Raw genomic sequence first — 17,123 nt, forward strand, 5'->3', positions numbered from 1 at the left:
TTGACTTGCATGGTGGAATACTGATTTTAGTTAGACTGTTTTTTTTAAGGTTTATTTTCTTATTTCCCCACCGGTCCCATTTGCGCGCCGCTGCCCTATGCTTCTACAGACGTGATCGGCGGACATATCATAGAAGTTGTATTTTGTACATTTGGCATTGTTTGCAATGCCAATGGCCTTCTACTTGGCCATTGGCATGCTTTCTCAATGCTATGCAGCCTTTATTTGGAGCTGTCATAGCTCTGTTTTGGAGTTTGAAGTACCATACTCAGTTACTAACCGAGTACATTTCTGCATCTTACGCTAGTTCTGCATGTCCTGTTTCCTGTTTCCTGGATGGCAAATTTACCTCATTTGCATGGTTTTCACCTGCAAATGGGGTGATTTGCATATGGGGCTGGGGACATGCAGCACTAGTGCTACAGCACTTGCGCACGTCAGACATGCACTTACGTGGATCGCTCAGCTGCCATATTGGCAACATTTCATCTAACACTAATGATGCATGACGTGCAAGCTTTGGAGAATCCCGGGGCTTAAGTTTCTGGTTAGTTTTACGAAAGTAGTATGTATCACATTTTTCACATAAAGCTAGATATACAAGGTTTCTGGGGTCTATATTGGATGCTCAAACTTTTAAAAGTTTGAGTGTCATATGGTTGACACCATATGATTGAACTTTTGAAAGTTCGAACGTTTTAACAGAGATTTCCATACAGCATGGAATAGGAAGATTTCCTTTTTCTCCATTGTAGTGCGATTTCAGAGTTGGTATATTTAAAGAGTGGGTGCTGTGGGCCTGCTTAAAACGTTCAGGTAGATTATTTGTGCAGTTTTTTTTGGGATGTTTGAACTTTTAAAAGTTCGATCATACGGTGACGAACATATGGCACTCAAACTTTTAAAAGTTTGATCATCCAATATAGACCTGGTTTCTAGTGTTACAGTTCCCAGATGCATGTAACTAAAAATGAAGGCCATTAACAAGGTCAACAAAGGAACCACTTATATAAACATACCTGCAGTAAACACAATTATCACATCTAAAAGTCCCTTTCTTAACAGTCTTAAAGGTCATAAAAGTTTTTGGCAGTTCTTTATATATAACACTGTTTCAAATTTGAAGGGCGGCCATGGTGGTGTAGTGGTTAGCATTGCCACCTCACAGCAAGAGGTTCTCCGGTTCGATCTTTGGCTGGTGTGCCTTCTGTGCGAAGTCTGCATGTCCTCCCTGTGGTCGCGTGGGGTTCCACCAGGTGCTCTGGTTTCCTCCCACATCCCAAAGACATGCTGTAGTTGGACTGGACACTCCAAATTGGCCCTAGGCATTAGTGCATGTGTGTGTGTGTGCCTTCTGTGGAAGGTTGGATGCCGGGCTGGCAACTCGACACCGTAAAACTCCACTGCCAATCATGAGTGGATAGGTGATGCGCTGTGGCGACCCCTAACTGGGAAAAGCCAAAAGAAGAAGAAGAAGACTGTTTCAAATTTGAACATTTCTTATAACTGAAAAATGACTTATTTGTAATAGTATAACTCAACTCTGGTATAGCTTGTAATATATGCCAGTATTTATCAACAATTTGTCTTGCATGAGTGGTATTTTTATTATATGTAACTATGCATCTGAGATTAGTATCATTAGAGGCAGGGTGTGTGCATATATTTCTAGCTGCACATTGATGTACTTGCTACTTTATCACTTATTTTATTAACAGTATTTGCAACTTAACCCAGACCAGTAAAACCTGTTCATTAAGGAGTCAGATGTGTTCAACCTAACTACCCTCATCATTTAGCTTTAACTACATTATTAGATATAAGATGTGGATGCATACCACTCCTATGCAAGTAAGAGTTGTGTTTGATAGGCTTTTTATGCAATTTGGTACCTATGGTACCATCAGCCATCTTAAAAATTGTCATGTCGAGAAAGTCAGCTTTATCTCTTGTAAAATGTTTCTTAAACTTAAGGAAGTCTTCTAAAGTATTTGAGATGTATTAATAAAATTCTTCAAAGAGATCTGCACTACCATGCTATATGGTTGTATTTTACCAATGATTTGTGGACGACCTGTTTTTTATATGGTGTGGTAATGCAGATCTCTTTGAAGAAGAGGTGGATATTTTAGATATAAGTGAGCAGTGGTTTGACTGCCACTTTATAATGCATATATTGGCACACTTGTATGTGTGGATGTCTTTCCCAGTGACAGATCTATTGTGCACAGCCTACCTATTCACAGCCTGAATGGGTGTCTGCTGTGTCAGTGTTTGTTTGCAGACTGTATGTCATGCCCTTCCATTCAGCATTGGTATTGTATCTGTCTACAACACCTTGTATCCTATATTTTTGGGGATACTTTTACAGATAGACATTTGTTTACAACATTTCATAATCAGCAAGTATCATCAGGATATTTGCATTTTGCAGGCTACTGATTGCTACTAATTGTAGGTAGGTCATACATACAGTTGTAGACATACAGTACTGATTCATGTGTGTCACTGGCTGTGATGAATGAACAATGCTGATGCCATGAGAGGTCATACACAGCTATGTCATACCAATGGGTAGTCCTCCTTTTCTGACTGCATCAAATGCTAATTTAACGTTAATGCATACACTGTGGTATGGATAATTGTTCAGTAAGAGTATATTACACTGTTTGTTGTATGTTACATTTCCACATCCCTTCCTTAGTCACATAAGTTTACACCTTCTGGCAATAGTTCTACACATTAACTTATGACTGTGCATGTCTGCACATAGTCTGATCCATACTGACACACTGTTATACTTTTGACAAGTGAGCATTCACTGAATTATTTTTGATGTGCTAATAATGATGTTCATAGGAATATCCTCTGCACAGTAATGAGCAGGGTGCATGATATACAATTGAGTTTGTTTATTCAACATTGGCATGACAGGATATGTGTATGTGATTGCAATTTTAGCTTGCTTACCTATGCCTGTTGACATACATGCCCATTTTTGTGGAGATCAGCATTTTATATATATATATATATATATATATATATATATATATATATATATATATATATATATATATGGGTGTATAATAAGTGAATGATTAGTATGTTAACATCTGTTTGGTCAACATCATTTGGTTTGACACAAACAGGTGGTTGATATGTGCATGAGATCGATAATCGCTGGGTAGGGTAATATTCTCTTTCTCTGGGAATTTTGCGGTCTCTGTGTTCATATTCATAGTTAGCAGAAGGTGTGAGGGTGCAGAGGAGCCTGCCCCATGCCAAAACACTTGCTGGTTTTGCCTGCTCTGGGGTAATGAACAGTGTGTGTCAAGGTTCCATGAACATTATGCACACTGGCATAGTAATTGCTCAATCACTAATTAAAGCTCTGTATCTATCTATCTATCTATATATATATATATATATATATATATATATATATATATATATATATATATTCACTTTAGAAGCTCAAATTACTAAAATGTCGAAATTCAGTATTTCGAGCCTATAAAGTGGAATCCCGAAAAGAAGCACGAAATTTAAAACCTCGAATACTGGAGATTTTGAATTTCATGCTTTTGAGGTTCCGCTGTGGTTACTGATTCAGGTAAGTGTGTGTGTGTGTGTGTGTGTGTGTGTGTGTGTGTGTGTGTGTGTGTGTGTGTGTGTGTGTGTGTGTGTGTGAGTGTGTGTATGTGTGTGTGTTAAGGGTTTTGGGGAGGGGCTGTGCTGTGTGTTAGTGTGTTTTGTTGCTGTGATGTGTGTGTGTGAGCAGAATGTATGTGTGGTGGTGTTTTGTGTGTTTGTGTGCAGTGCGACCTCAGATTTAGAATATTTAAGTAGGGGGGTGTGGGGTGCAGGGTGGCTTGCACCCCTGCATTTATGTAGTAGAGAGCTTGTGTTTGTGTGTGGGTAGGATCTAGGATGGTGTGTGTGCATGTGTGCAGTAGTAGTATGAAATTCAAAGTCTCTGGTGTGTGAGATTTTGAATTTCGCGCTTCTGAGTTTTCACTGTTTCAAAAATTCGACTTTATAGCTTCGAAATACTGAATTTCGATATTTCAGTATTTTGAAGATATAAAGTGAATATATATATATATATATATATGTGTGTGTAAATTAAGTGGCTATGCATATCAACAATTATACATTCGGGTACTCTTATTAACAACACATGCTGCAATTTAGGAGCTCAACTTTACTTACATTAAGCTAACGTTGATGAGAAACACGTTTTGATAATAATTCTCTTTGCAATCATTCTAAATAGGCAACTTAAATGAACTAGAGCCAAATCAGTATGGTTTTGTGAAGGACATGCAATGTCTCCTGAATATAGTAAGCTTCTTTGAAAAGGTCGCAGGGCCTGTGGACAGCAGTTGCTCTGTGCACACTGTATATCTCAATCTGACCAATGCTTTTGATACTGTCCCTAGTGATATTTTTATTGAAAATTAGATAAACAATGTAAAGCCTTACATTGTCTGCTGTATTACAAATTGGTTATCCAGCAGATCCCAGGTTGTGAAAGTTGCTGTTTCTTTCCCTGAGAGTACATTTGTAAATAGTGGAGTGCCACAGGGATCAGTTCTGGGCCTTTTGTGTTTGGCATTTATTTTGAAGACATCCAAGCCAGAATCCCAGAAGTGTGGTTGACCAAGTTTGCTGAAAACTGCAAACTGACCACTGTTATTCACTCATCCAGATCCTGATTGAGCACTAAGTGAGCTAGGCAGATGCCTAGGGCCCCTGTTGGCTTGGGGACCTCAGCATCCCTATAAAAATAAAATAAAACACATTCAGTAAGTAAAAAACAATGTGGAATCTGTAAACAAATCAAGCAGTATGACCTCTCTGGAGAAATTCCTTTCTGTAATCCTCAGTAACCTCCTCATTAGGACAAAGTCATAATGTCATGAAACCATGTGAGATATTTAGAAAGCTGGCAGCATCTAAACTCAAGGATGATACAGTAGAAGCTTGATATATAATAGAAATAATAGAAAGTTAATATAAAGAACAGCAACACTGTTGGGAGATACAGTCAGAGCACCGATCTGTTCTAGTGAATGCACAGATGGAAATTGTTTGTGTGTGTGTGTGTGTGTCTGTGTGTGTGTGTGTGTGTGTGTGTGTGTGTGTGTGTGTGTGTGTGTGTGTGTGTGTGTGTGTGTGTGTGTGTGTGTGTTTGTGTGAGCTTACTGAATGTTATGATGATACAGTAACTTTTATACTATATCAAGTCTGACCCACAGGTATACCCATAGCTTTATTCCCCCTCATCAATCGGCATGGAATGTTACTGCTTTTGCTGGCATTCTCATATTAATGCGCATTTATGCAATGCATTACTCAGAATATCCTGATCCATTATCCTGCATAGGGTCCCATTTGACCATGATCAATCTCTGCACAACAGTCTTGACTGAGAGATGACTGAGGTGCATCTGAGTGCCCAAATGAATGGACCAGAACACTCTGCACCTTTTTCATGTGTATATTGCACATGAAGGTAAGCTGTTGACAGGCCATCAGAGCTTTATGATTATGACATCTGGAATACCATCAACAGGGAGTTGTGAGAAAAGACATGGATTTACTTGATAGGCATCCAGGTCACCACTAATATGAAGACTTGTACGGGAGGATGTCCTAGTAACTGTAAAACTGGATCACTGAGGTTTGCCGGGCCCTACAAGAATCCTGCAGTAAGTGAAATGTTCCATGCCTTTTCACTTCCTCACCCAGTGTAATGGCATACTAACTGAAAGACTGTGTAACTGTCCTCCCATTCAGTTAGTTTAATATGTAATTCCCCTTTAATAACAAGATAACATGTACCTTTATTTATTTTTAAAATTCCAGGTGCAATGCAAGAGAATGTGTATATGAATACGCTGGACAAGTGGGCCCAGTAAAATATAATGAGATATGCAAGTGAAAATAAGATGCTCTTTCATGTCACCATTCCTACGTATTTTCTTGTAGTCATACCTCTCAACTGTCCAGATTTATGCAAAATGTCCAGATTTTGCCTCTTATTTCTGGTCTGTTCCTCATAAAATGTGCAGTTTTCTGGCAAATCATTGAGGATTAAAGTTCCTAAATAATATTAAATAATTACAGACATTTGAGTTTTAGACTTCATATCCTTCAGAAAATATATAATAATGTAAAATGTGTCATTCTAGCAAATTTCTAAGTTTATAGAAGCAATATTTAAAATCTATCCTTATTTTTTGGGACTTTGTCCCACCATTATTTCTGGCTTTGTCCAGATTTCTTGTGCTGAGAGGTTGAGAGGGGGTCTATAGCATATGTGCGAATCACACAAATTGCAAACGCTCAGAATATCGAATGAACTGGACCTCGAACTTCCTATTGTGGGGGGCTGTGCCCCCACACCCCCCACTAATTATATATTCCAACTCTGAGATCACACTACAGTGAGGAAAGGGCAAAAATCTCATTTTTCACTGTACCACGATCTCAGGAAAAACACTTCGAGGTCCGGTATGTTTGATATTATGAGCGTTCGCAATTTGTACAATTTGCTCATATGATATAGACCCGTTGAGAGGTTTGCTTGTAGTACATGTACAAACAGAAAATATCAGCACTTTTTTATACCTTTATAATGCAAGTGAAGGCCACATAATTAAACATTCTGCTGGCCAAGGCTTTTGACACTGTCTTCAATAATGTTTTTATTGAAAATTAGATAATCTTAATGTAAACCCTTACATTGTCTGTTGTATTGCAAACTGGCTATCCAGCAGATCCTAAGTTTTCTAAGTTGCTGTTTCTCTCCCTGAGTATAAATGTTTAACTAGTGGAGTGCCACAGGGATCAGTTCTGGGCCCTTTTGTGTTTGGCATTCAACCTCTTAGAACAAGAAGTCTAGACAAAGCCATAAATAATAAGTTGACAAAGGCTCAAAAATAAGGACAATTTTTAAATATTCCCAGGGATTCATGAAGCTTGCGCAAGGTGCAGGCGTAGCGTTGACATTCCAACACCAAATATGGCCGGCGAGCGATCCAGGCACAAGCTTTTTCCCCGTGCACTACCTGTGTATGCTACGCCAGCACAGGACCCGGCCCCTGTATGCTAATTACCCCATTTTCAGCAGTGTAGCATGCAAATTAAGGTATTTAGTTATCCAGGAAGCAGTGCAGGCATAGTGTAAGCATGCAGAAATGTAAACCGTAAAAAACAGTTTACATTATTGCAAACATAAAATTGGAGCCATGACAGCTGGCCAAACAAAAGTATTATATCGTTAATATATGCCAATGGCTAAATGTATATCCACTGGCATAAAAAAAATGTACAAAATATAAAAATAACATTTAATGTTTTTTTCGCACTGTCGCAAAGTTTAAGCGTAGGGCAGCAGCGTGCAAACGGGATTGCAAGGAAAATAGAAAAATATAGAATAAAACTGCAATGCAACACATATCATGATTTCCCCATAATAGTCAATGGCAGGCATGTTACACCACACCAAGGTGCAAGGGTTGCTAAGAGGCTGTGTCAGTATTATGCGCGGTATCTAGGAATTAGTAGGCAATTCCATGCAAATGAGAGGAGTTATAGTGAATGATAGATTCCCCGCTGGTGTAAGGATGCAACTCACAGCATTGCGGTATAACACCGAGGTGTGCCCATGAGATAAAGATGACATCAAGAGAGGGGTGTGTCACCTTTGCTGTAAACACATTGGAGCATTGCTAATCCGGTTTGCCCGTAGCTAAGCAAAGCTGCAGGAAAGGGGTTTTTTGAACTGGATTTAGCTATGCTTAGCTGAGAGCACACAAGGTAACTGAGTATGCATGTGAACAGAAACTAAAATGTGCTTAAACTCGGTAATGGGTTTGCACGGCACGCACTGGATCTGAAACAGGAAGGATATAGGAAAAAATAAGGAAATGCTGCAGCAGGGAAATTGGAGTACAATTGACTAATTAACACAAACAGTGGGTCATTGACAACAGCTAATAAGGCTGCAAGCAGCTACCTGCAGAACAGGAAATGGGAGGGGCAGTACTGCAAAGAAAACAGTAAAGTGTCACAGCAGAAGAAAGCAGAACTGCATTATAAAAGCTACAAAACACATTTTGCAACACATGACTGGGTGGAGAATGTACAAAACAGGAAAGGTGGCAGGTGGATGCATGCCTGACAATGGGAGGGGATCAAGGGTTAAAAGTGAATTAAAGGGCAACAGATTAATCAAGGCAGGCAAGCATAACTCCACACTACAAGCCCCACATTTGCAGTGCTCACTGTAAAACCCAATTTTAAGATACCCTGCAGCTGGAATTGCTTATACACAGCCAATGACATCAGCAGCATCCATAGCACAATAGTATAAAGTGTGAAAGCACTTCACACACACTTGTGTATTGCCATACACTCTGCACCATTGGTGTATACATATGGGTAACTTTTAATATGTACAAGTTAGGGGCTGCCATAGCTTTGATCCACCAGCATGTGTTGGAGACTGAAGGCGGTGTGGAGGATGATGCTGACAACCACCTCAGGCACCAGAGGAGGAGGAGAAGAGTGTTCAGACCCAGGATAACCTACCAGGGGCTACATGATCTGGAGATAGTAGAGCATTACAGGGTGGACAGGAACACCCTACAGCAACTTGTGGAGCTGTGCCAGCCATGCCTCAGAGCCAGAACAAACAGAGGGGAACCCATCCCAATGGATACCAAGGTATGTGTAAGCCTGAGAATACTAGCCAGAGGTACCTTTCAAAGGCCAACTGGGGATATCATGGGGATTTCACAGACATCAGGATCTAGGGTACTTCACCAGTTCCTGGATGCCATGTTACCACTTGCCACTGAGCACATATACTTCCCCCGAACACAGGAGGAGTTGGCCAGTAATAAGCGTCTCTTCCACCGTGTAGCAGAATACCCCAAGGTTCTGGGTGCAATTAACTGCACGTACATACACATCATGTCACCACAAGGTGATCAGGGTAGGCACTACATAAACCGCAAGGGATACCCCTCCATCAACTGCCAGGTTGTGTGCAATGCCCAGGGCATTATCATGGATGTGTGTGCTGGCAGCCCTGGAAGCTATCACAACTCCCACATCTGGCATGCCTCACAGCCATATCAGGTATTTGCCAGGGGGGACATCCCATATGGCCACTTGGCAGGGGATGCTGGCTATGCAGTGGAACCATGGATGATGACTCCCATCAGAAATGCACACACACCCATGCAAGAACACCATAATGAGACACACGCACAAACCAGAATCATCATAGAGCATGTGTATGGGATGCTTAAATCACAGTTCCATTGCTTGGACAAATCTGGTTGAGCCTTGCAGTACTCTCTAGGCATGTGTGCCCACATCTTCATAGTATGTGTCATGCTACACAATATGATCCTGCGGAAACAGCTGCAGCAAGGACAGAATGGTGAAGGCCCTCACAGCCCCCACCATTGCCAAGGGCCTCACAGGCACAGAGGTAATCAGACCATGAACACCCTGAGATAGCCCCAGTAGGCAGACAGAGGCGTGCCCAGTATACCCATGCCTTGGCAAGGAGGGAAAGTATAGCACACACACACTGACAGTGTAGGCACCTAGGGACTGACACCCTTCTCCACCTGCACACACAGTAAAAATGAATGGCACACACACAAGACTACCTGTAAATTGTCATGTATAGGCAGTCTAATGTGTGCATCCAACATAGGTAGCCCTCAACTATTGCACACACAACTGCTATTGGCACAAGATAAGTCAACACCTGAACAGTAAATTAAGCTATCAGCATGTGCTGATACTGTATGTATAGGTTCATAGGTTCATAGGTAGGTACTTGGCTAACTGCTCGAGAGCATTCATAAGCCTAGCCAAAATGTGTCAGCTTTTGTCACCCCATTGATTAATTAACTGTCCCTCTGTGGAGCAGAACCAATGGCGGGATCCCTGGGGTGTATCTACTGTTCCCCATCCACTCTGTAAGGTTTATCTTGAAGAGTGCTAGTGAGGGGCTCTGTATAATGTAATTAGGGATGTTGTTCTAAAGCATGGGGAGTTTCTGTGACAGGAATCTGTCTCTCCAGCGTGTTCTAGGTATTGTTGTGGCAAGGTTTAGCTCACTACAGCGTATGGCTCATTGTGACATGGATTCCCATAGGTGGAGCATATCCATTAAGCCTGAGTTGGACATGGCTTTGTAGGCCAGCAGAGATAATCTCTGAGTAAACAAGATGCCACTGAGTAAAGCAGGAGTTTATTCAGTCTGGCTGCATAGAACATATGTTTGAGGCAAGTAATCCTCTTGGTGAGGTACGTTTGTGGTCCTTCCAGCTGTCAGAAGTGTCTTCTGAGGTACATCCCAAATGGGTTATTATACTCCATGATGGTAATGATGACTCATGAGTAAAGGGGCACTATAACCTCAGTATGTCTAGATGCAAACCCTTTAGTAATCAGATGGCCTACATAGAAGGATGTCCTAAATACTTTAGAGATATGACTGTCAAAGGAGCGAACACTATCTACCTTAGTCCCCAGGTCCCCTATTACCTCATCTGTATTAAGGTTACTGCCACTTATCTGTTAATATCGGGTGTTTAGTTTTTCCCAAATGGAATGACCATGCAGTTTGTGGCACTTAGGCCATGACTTTGACACCCTGTGTCGGTCTCTGTGAGGCCCTTTGAAGGATGTCTGTGTCAGCTGGATTGTCATTTATGGCTGCCAGTTTGAAGTCATTGCCAAACATGGTCTGCTGTAATACACCTGTGTTTGCCTGTACCTCTGAGAAGTATATGCCAAACAGTAGGGGTCCCAGGACTGAGTCCTGTGGGACACCATTTGTGACTGGTTAAGAGTTGGACCTGGAGGCTGCTAGTCTTACCATGTGGGTTCTGTGTGTAAGCCTGTTGGCAACCCATCCTGTGATGTATGGATTTATGTACATGCTGGTAAGTTTATCAATAATACCTGAGTGGGGAATGGTGTCAAAAGCCTAATGCCTTGGAGACTGTCTGTAAGATGTCAAACAGGTTCAGTAGGCATGATCTGCACTCAACCAAGCTGACCTGTATTGGGTCAAGATTTTGGAGGTTACCAATGTCTTTGTTAATGAGTGCCATGAGGATGCGCTCCATAGCTTTGCAGACCAGGCTAGTCAGGCTTATGGGTGGTAGTTACCATGGTCAGTTGTGTTTCCATCTTGGTGGAGTGGAATAACCATTGCTATGCACCATTGTATGGACATGTAGCCTGTGTAGAGGCTGAGGTTGAAAAGCTTAATTAGGTGTAGGGGTTAGTTCATCCTGTGTTTGCAAGACGCAGTCTGGGGCACCATCTGCCTCCACTGATGGTGTGTTTTGCCATTTGAGAGGGCTATTTCCACCTGTGTGTTTCTGATGTTTGAGATACTGCACTTTTCAGGTATTGTAGTGGGCTCTTTAGGGGGTGAAGTTTGCACTGAATGTATCTGCAAGGATGTTGGTGATATAAGTAGGTTCAGTATATTTTGTGCTATATTGTACTGGCACAGTGCAAATCTGTGTGTTAGCACTTAGATCCTTGACATAGCCAAAGAAGGCTTTCTGGTTATCTTTCAAATCCTTGCCTACTTTCCTGCTGAAGTTAGCTTCAAATGATTTCATGAGGGACCTAAGTTTTTTACTAATACTGGTCACGGATGTCTATCCTTCTTGGGATTTGCTGTTTTTCTGGACTACTGTCCTACTTCTGTTGTATAGCCTGTTTATTGCAGGGGTCCACCAGACTGGTGTTCTTGTCTTAGAGGAGCAAAGTCTTGGTTTACCAGTGATGGCATGATCCATACATCCTTGTAGGGGCTTATAGAGTGCATTTGTAAATCTTTCAGTATCTTGAGCAATGTTTTCCCTTAGCGTGGGGGCTGTGAAACCTCCCACCTCTGTCTTTAGTAGTGTGAAGTTAGCTGTAGAAAGGTTTTCACTGTGGTTTCCTTGAGTGGGGGAGATGGTTGTGTGTGGAAATCATCTGTGAATAGTTCATGGTCAGATCTAACCAGTGACTGGTTTACCTCTGCTGTGGTGCACCTGTCGCCCATGTTGGTGATTACCACTTCTAGTATGTTTCCACCTCTGGTTAGGGAGTTTACCTTCTGATACAGGGCATTTGAGGTGATAAATTCCAAGAAGTGTTGGGCCTGAAAGTGAGTACTCGAGTAAGTGTCCCAGTTAATGGTAGGTTATTTGAAATTGACCAATACCAAGGTGTTTGGTAGGACTGTCATGTTTTCCACTGTCTCCAGGTAGGTGGAGTGGTGGTCCTGGGTCATGGAGGATGATCTGTAGCAGGCCACAGTTTGCATTGCAGTTGTGGCTGATGTTAGCTGCACATGGATGATCTTAGAGCTATCATGCTTCCCCACTAACTTGGTGGTGTAGGTGTCCCTGATGAATATGGATACACCCCTCCATGTCTGTGTCAGTCCATGTTCTGTGGCCGAAATGGGTGGTATGGGTTGTAGTCTGGTAGTGCTGGTGGGCTCTCAGGAGCCTTAAAACAAATTTCAGTTACTGCACAGATGTTGACGTTGTCCATACTGAGGAGTGCTGTGAGTGCGTGCATTTTGTGATTACAACTCCTGGCATTGAGTAGCATAACCTTCATTGATTTTGCTATTGTGCTATTTATGGAGGTGGGATTTACCTTTGAGCCTTGCCTAAAAAAGGCACCATGGGGGCGCCAAGAGCCTTGGCCAGTATTCAAAATCCTAAGGCTGACACATGCAAGCTGGTATGGTATTGCTGCATGCATGTTTCCCATCTGTGCTTGCTTCATCTTTCCTTTAGGTAACCTAATGGTAAGCAATAGACAGGCATAAACTGATACAAGTCTTCTAGCTTCCAAGATAGGCTTTTGAAGTGATTAATTATCAGTGTTCTATATTTTCTTGCTGTACTTAACTGTTTTCTGACTACATGGTGATTTCTCACTGTATATTGTGATCTGAAAGCTCTGTTTATTCACATATTATTTCTGTGATGGCCTGCACTTTAGAGGTTCACAGATAGGTAGTAGGCTATCTACCCAAAGGCATTTAGAAGCATAGCTACAGTGTGTTGGCTTTCTCTGCACCATTGATGAAGTAACTGAGCCTCTGTCAAACATAGCCAATGAAGTGATTCCAGGCAGAGTTTCCAGAAGCTGTTGAAGACTGGGGGGGGTGGAGGGTGATAGGGGCACTTAGTGATCTAAAAAGGGCATGTTAATATGAAAAATCAACACCATTCAATTTCCCCAGCAGGTCTTGCAGCTATAAAACTGGAGGGGCTCCCCATCCCCCTGGCTGTATGGTTCTGGGACACATGATCCCAGGGGGTGTATATTCTGTTATCCATTCACACATCAAGGTTTCTCTTGAAGTGTGTCAGTGAGGGACTATGCTAATGTAGTTAGGAATTTAATTAATAGTCTCTCATTAAATTTGTTATGTTTTTATTTTGAGAGTAAGTGAATCTCAGTGGGTTTGGGTGCCTCTGCCCTTTGCTTAGCCTAGCTTACATATAGAAATCATCTAAATAGGAAATAGGTACAAGCAACGTTAATGTCAATCGTGTAATGGTTACAGCATTCGCATAGTATCTGTGCATTCATGGTTCAAATCCCAATAAAGTCAGAGATGTTTCTCATGTTAAAAAGTATACCTTAGCCACATCTTGCATATTTAGGTAGTAATCTTCAGTATAATAAACATTTGAAACACCCATATAAACCTATGTGTGCTGGAGAGTAAAGTCAACAGAGAATGTAATGCTATGTAAGCACATAGTGAGATGTTACTTCACTGAAATATATATATCCTGAGTAGTTAGCAGATGTGGCTGTGTTTGCGACCACAGGTTATATGTTTTTAAATTTCTTTTAACTGTGTTTAACTACTGCTTTATTGTCACACAAAGACTTTTAAACATGCTTACAACTGCTTAAATGAGCCTTATTCTGGAGTAAAATACATTTTTAAAGCATCGCAGGTCTTGAACCCTGGACCATGCACACCACAGTCATGGGACTTACCACTTTGCCATTCGAACTGTATAAATGCTTCATGTTTTTTACACTACACCTTTTACTATAGGCATTCCGCAGTACTAACCACAAATGGGACAGTCACTTTGTGTACATATGTACAGTTTGTGAATCAACATATACAAGTCTACATATGTATAACTGTTAAAAATTAATACAATATATATATATATATATATATATATATATATATATATATATATATATATATACATATACAGTTATATCTATAGTATATATATATATATATATATATATATATATATATATATATATATATATATAAATATATACACATCTATGAACACACTTCGTGACACAGAAGCTATCCAAAGGAATTGAAGTGTACACAAAACACATGCAGCTCTGGTATTATAACCATTAATATTAACTTAATTCACCAGAGAAGGGATGGTTGTTGTGTATGTGGAGTTTGGGGTGAGGGAGGAATGATGGGTAATGAAATTATGCATCAAGGACAGTCTGGGTTGGATGTTCAATAACTGAACTGGATGTGTATACATGGAGTATGGAGACAATAAAAAAAGGACAAAAAACAAGAACCATTCTCATCCATAATACACCATGTCAGGTCACATTGCAACACTTAATTCCACAAACATACGAACATTAACATGTATCATACATATGTACACCAACTGACTGTCACATTTGTTTTCAGTAGTGAGGAATGCCCGTAGTAAAATGTATATTCTAAACGCCATAACATTTATACATATCTCAGATGGCTTAGTGGTAATATCAGTGACTGTGGTGTTCATGGTCCTGTGTTCAAGACCTACAAGGGCTGTTAACTTATTTTGAGGGCCAGAATAAAGGCTGTTGGATGCAAGTTGATTAAGGCACTTTTAAGCAGTTGTAAGTGGTTTTGTGTGGGTTTGCATGATGGAAATTGGCACTTAAACGGCTAAATGGATAAGCACTTCACAGGTGTAACCTTTGTTTACTGTCGCACAGACCACAGGCAAACTTGCTTACAACTGCTTAAATGTGCATTAATCACACTTTCCCTACCAGTGCCTGCTCTGAGAGGTAAAATAATAACCACTTCTAGGATTAGAACCCACAACCATGGACACTATACTCAGAGTAACCTAGCACTAAGCTACATGAGATGCATCTATGGCTGCTGTGTATTCAGGTTAAAACACAAAAGGGAGGATTGTGTGGAAATAGGACAAACCACCATGTACCCAATGAAAGGTGTATGCTCTATATAATATATATATATATATATATATATATATATATATATATATATATATATACATACAGATGTACATATATATATATATATATATATATATATATATATATATATATATATATATAGACAGAGAGAGAGAGAGAGATACATAGATACATGTCGATATATAGAGATATACATATATGTAGATAGGTTAAAAACATCTACACATCAATGGAGGTACAAATAAACGTATGCAATAATATATCTATATACAAATATGTATATATAGATATATATATATATATATATATATATATATATATATATATATACACACATACATACATACATGTGTGTATACAGCATCTGTTCAAATCTGAGTATAACATGGACCATAGCAATCACACATTCTGCCACCCCCAAACAATATGAACATAACATATGAAGAGTATATGCCAATACATTATTACAAATATGTTCTATGGACATGAGCCAAATAGGGTTAGTCACCAACACAACTACAATGACTGCAAATATCCATGACAGAAATACACAGACATCTTTCATTTAGCAAAACTTTATTACATTCAAATGTATTGCCAAAAGGATTCAAGGACTAACATTACCTGCATGCTATACAGGGAGCATTTAACAATGCCTTAATGAATCAGCCTGCAATTACCGTAGTATCAGTCCACTAAGGGATAGGTGTTCACATAGGGAAAGAACCCCCACACACATATAGAATATGTATAAAAGCAGTTCCTACACACCTGCATCTGCTATGTACACCCACCAACATCTCCCCCCCACACCCAAACTAATTACAACAGTACATACTGTCATACCATAACCAATTATTTTCACCCACTGTACAACATCTGATGAAACCTCGACATACATGGACAGAGACACACTAACATGTCCCTATGTGAAATAGTTGCTGTTATACAATGGAATAGCTGCTGATGTTACATGGTTTGTTTGAACTAATCCTGTTTCAGAGGTTTGAAAAGTAATTACACCAGGAAGTGTTACCAATTACTGATTATCAGCACAGTATGATACACATTTACACCAAACTAAAGATGTCTGGTGAGCACACTGTAAACCCCCTAACATTATATGCATAGCCATACAGCCTTGATCTGGTCAAACATCCTAGCTAGATTGAAACATATGCAGAAGTATTAGGAACAGACAAACCCTGCACAAGTAGCAATGTTCAGAAATATAACAGCAGTACTCACATTTAGACCAAATCGTCTAGGCATTACACACAATATATTTGTGTTTGTCTCCATACAGCTGTTGCAATAGATTTCAGACAACACTTCCAGGCTGTCTTCCTCACAAGTAAGTCAAAGGGACAATGCCCAAGTGGAGTACTCAATTATACTCCACTGTTGCCTCTGTATTGGCTAATGGAGTAGCTGCACAGCTGATGTGCATGTAATTAACTGCTTTGGAACACCAACTGGTGATTAGGATAGCACATGTTACTGATCTCTAACTATAAAAGAATGCCATGTCACACATTCAAACCATCTGTATATACCTGCAGAACAGTACAAAATACCTAATAGAAGATTGAAACACAAACCGAAAAAGATTAAAATACCAGTCAATAACACCTCCAATTACAAAGAAGGTATGTATAACATTTAGTATGTCTGTGTATGTAGTAGATGTTCTGTAATAATTACAGTGTAATCAATGCATATAGTGGAAATAGCTATCTTGTAGCGATGTATTGTTGAGCAGTAGTAATGCTTGTAGTATTCTATGTGTGTACTGCTGTAGGTCACAAGGCAAACTCCTC

The sequence above is a fragment of the Protopterus annectens genome, chromosome 3.part0, assembly GCF_019279795.1.
Source record: "Protopterus annectens isolate FY-2018-M chromosome 3.part0, PAN1.0, whole genome shotgun sequence".
Lineage (NCBI taxonomy): Eukaryota > Metazoa > Chordata > Ceratodontiformes > Protopteridae > Protopterus > Protopterus annectens.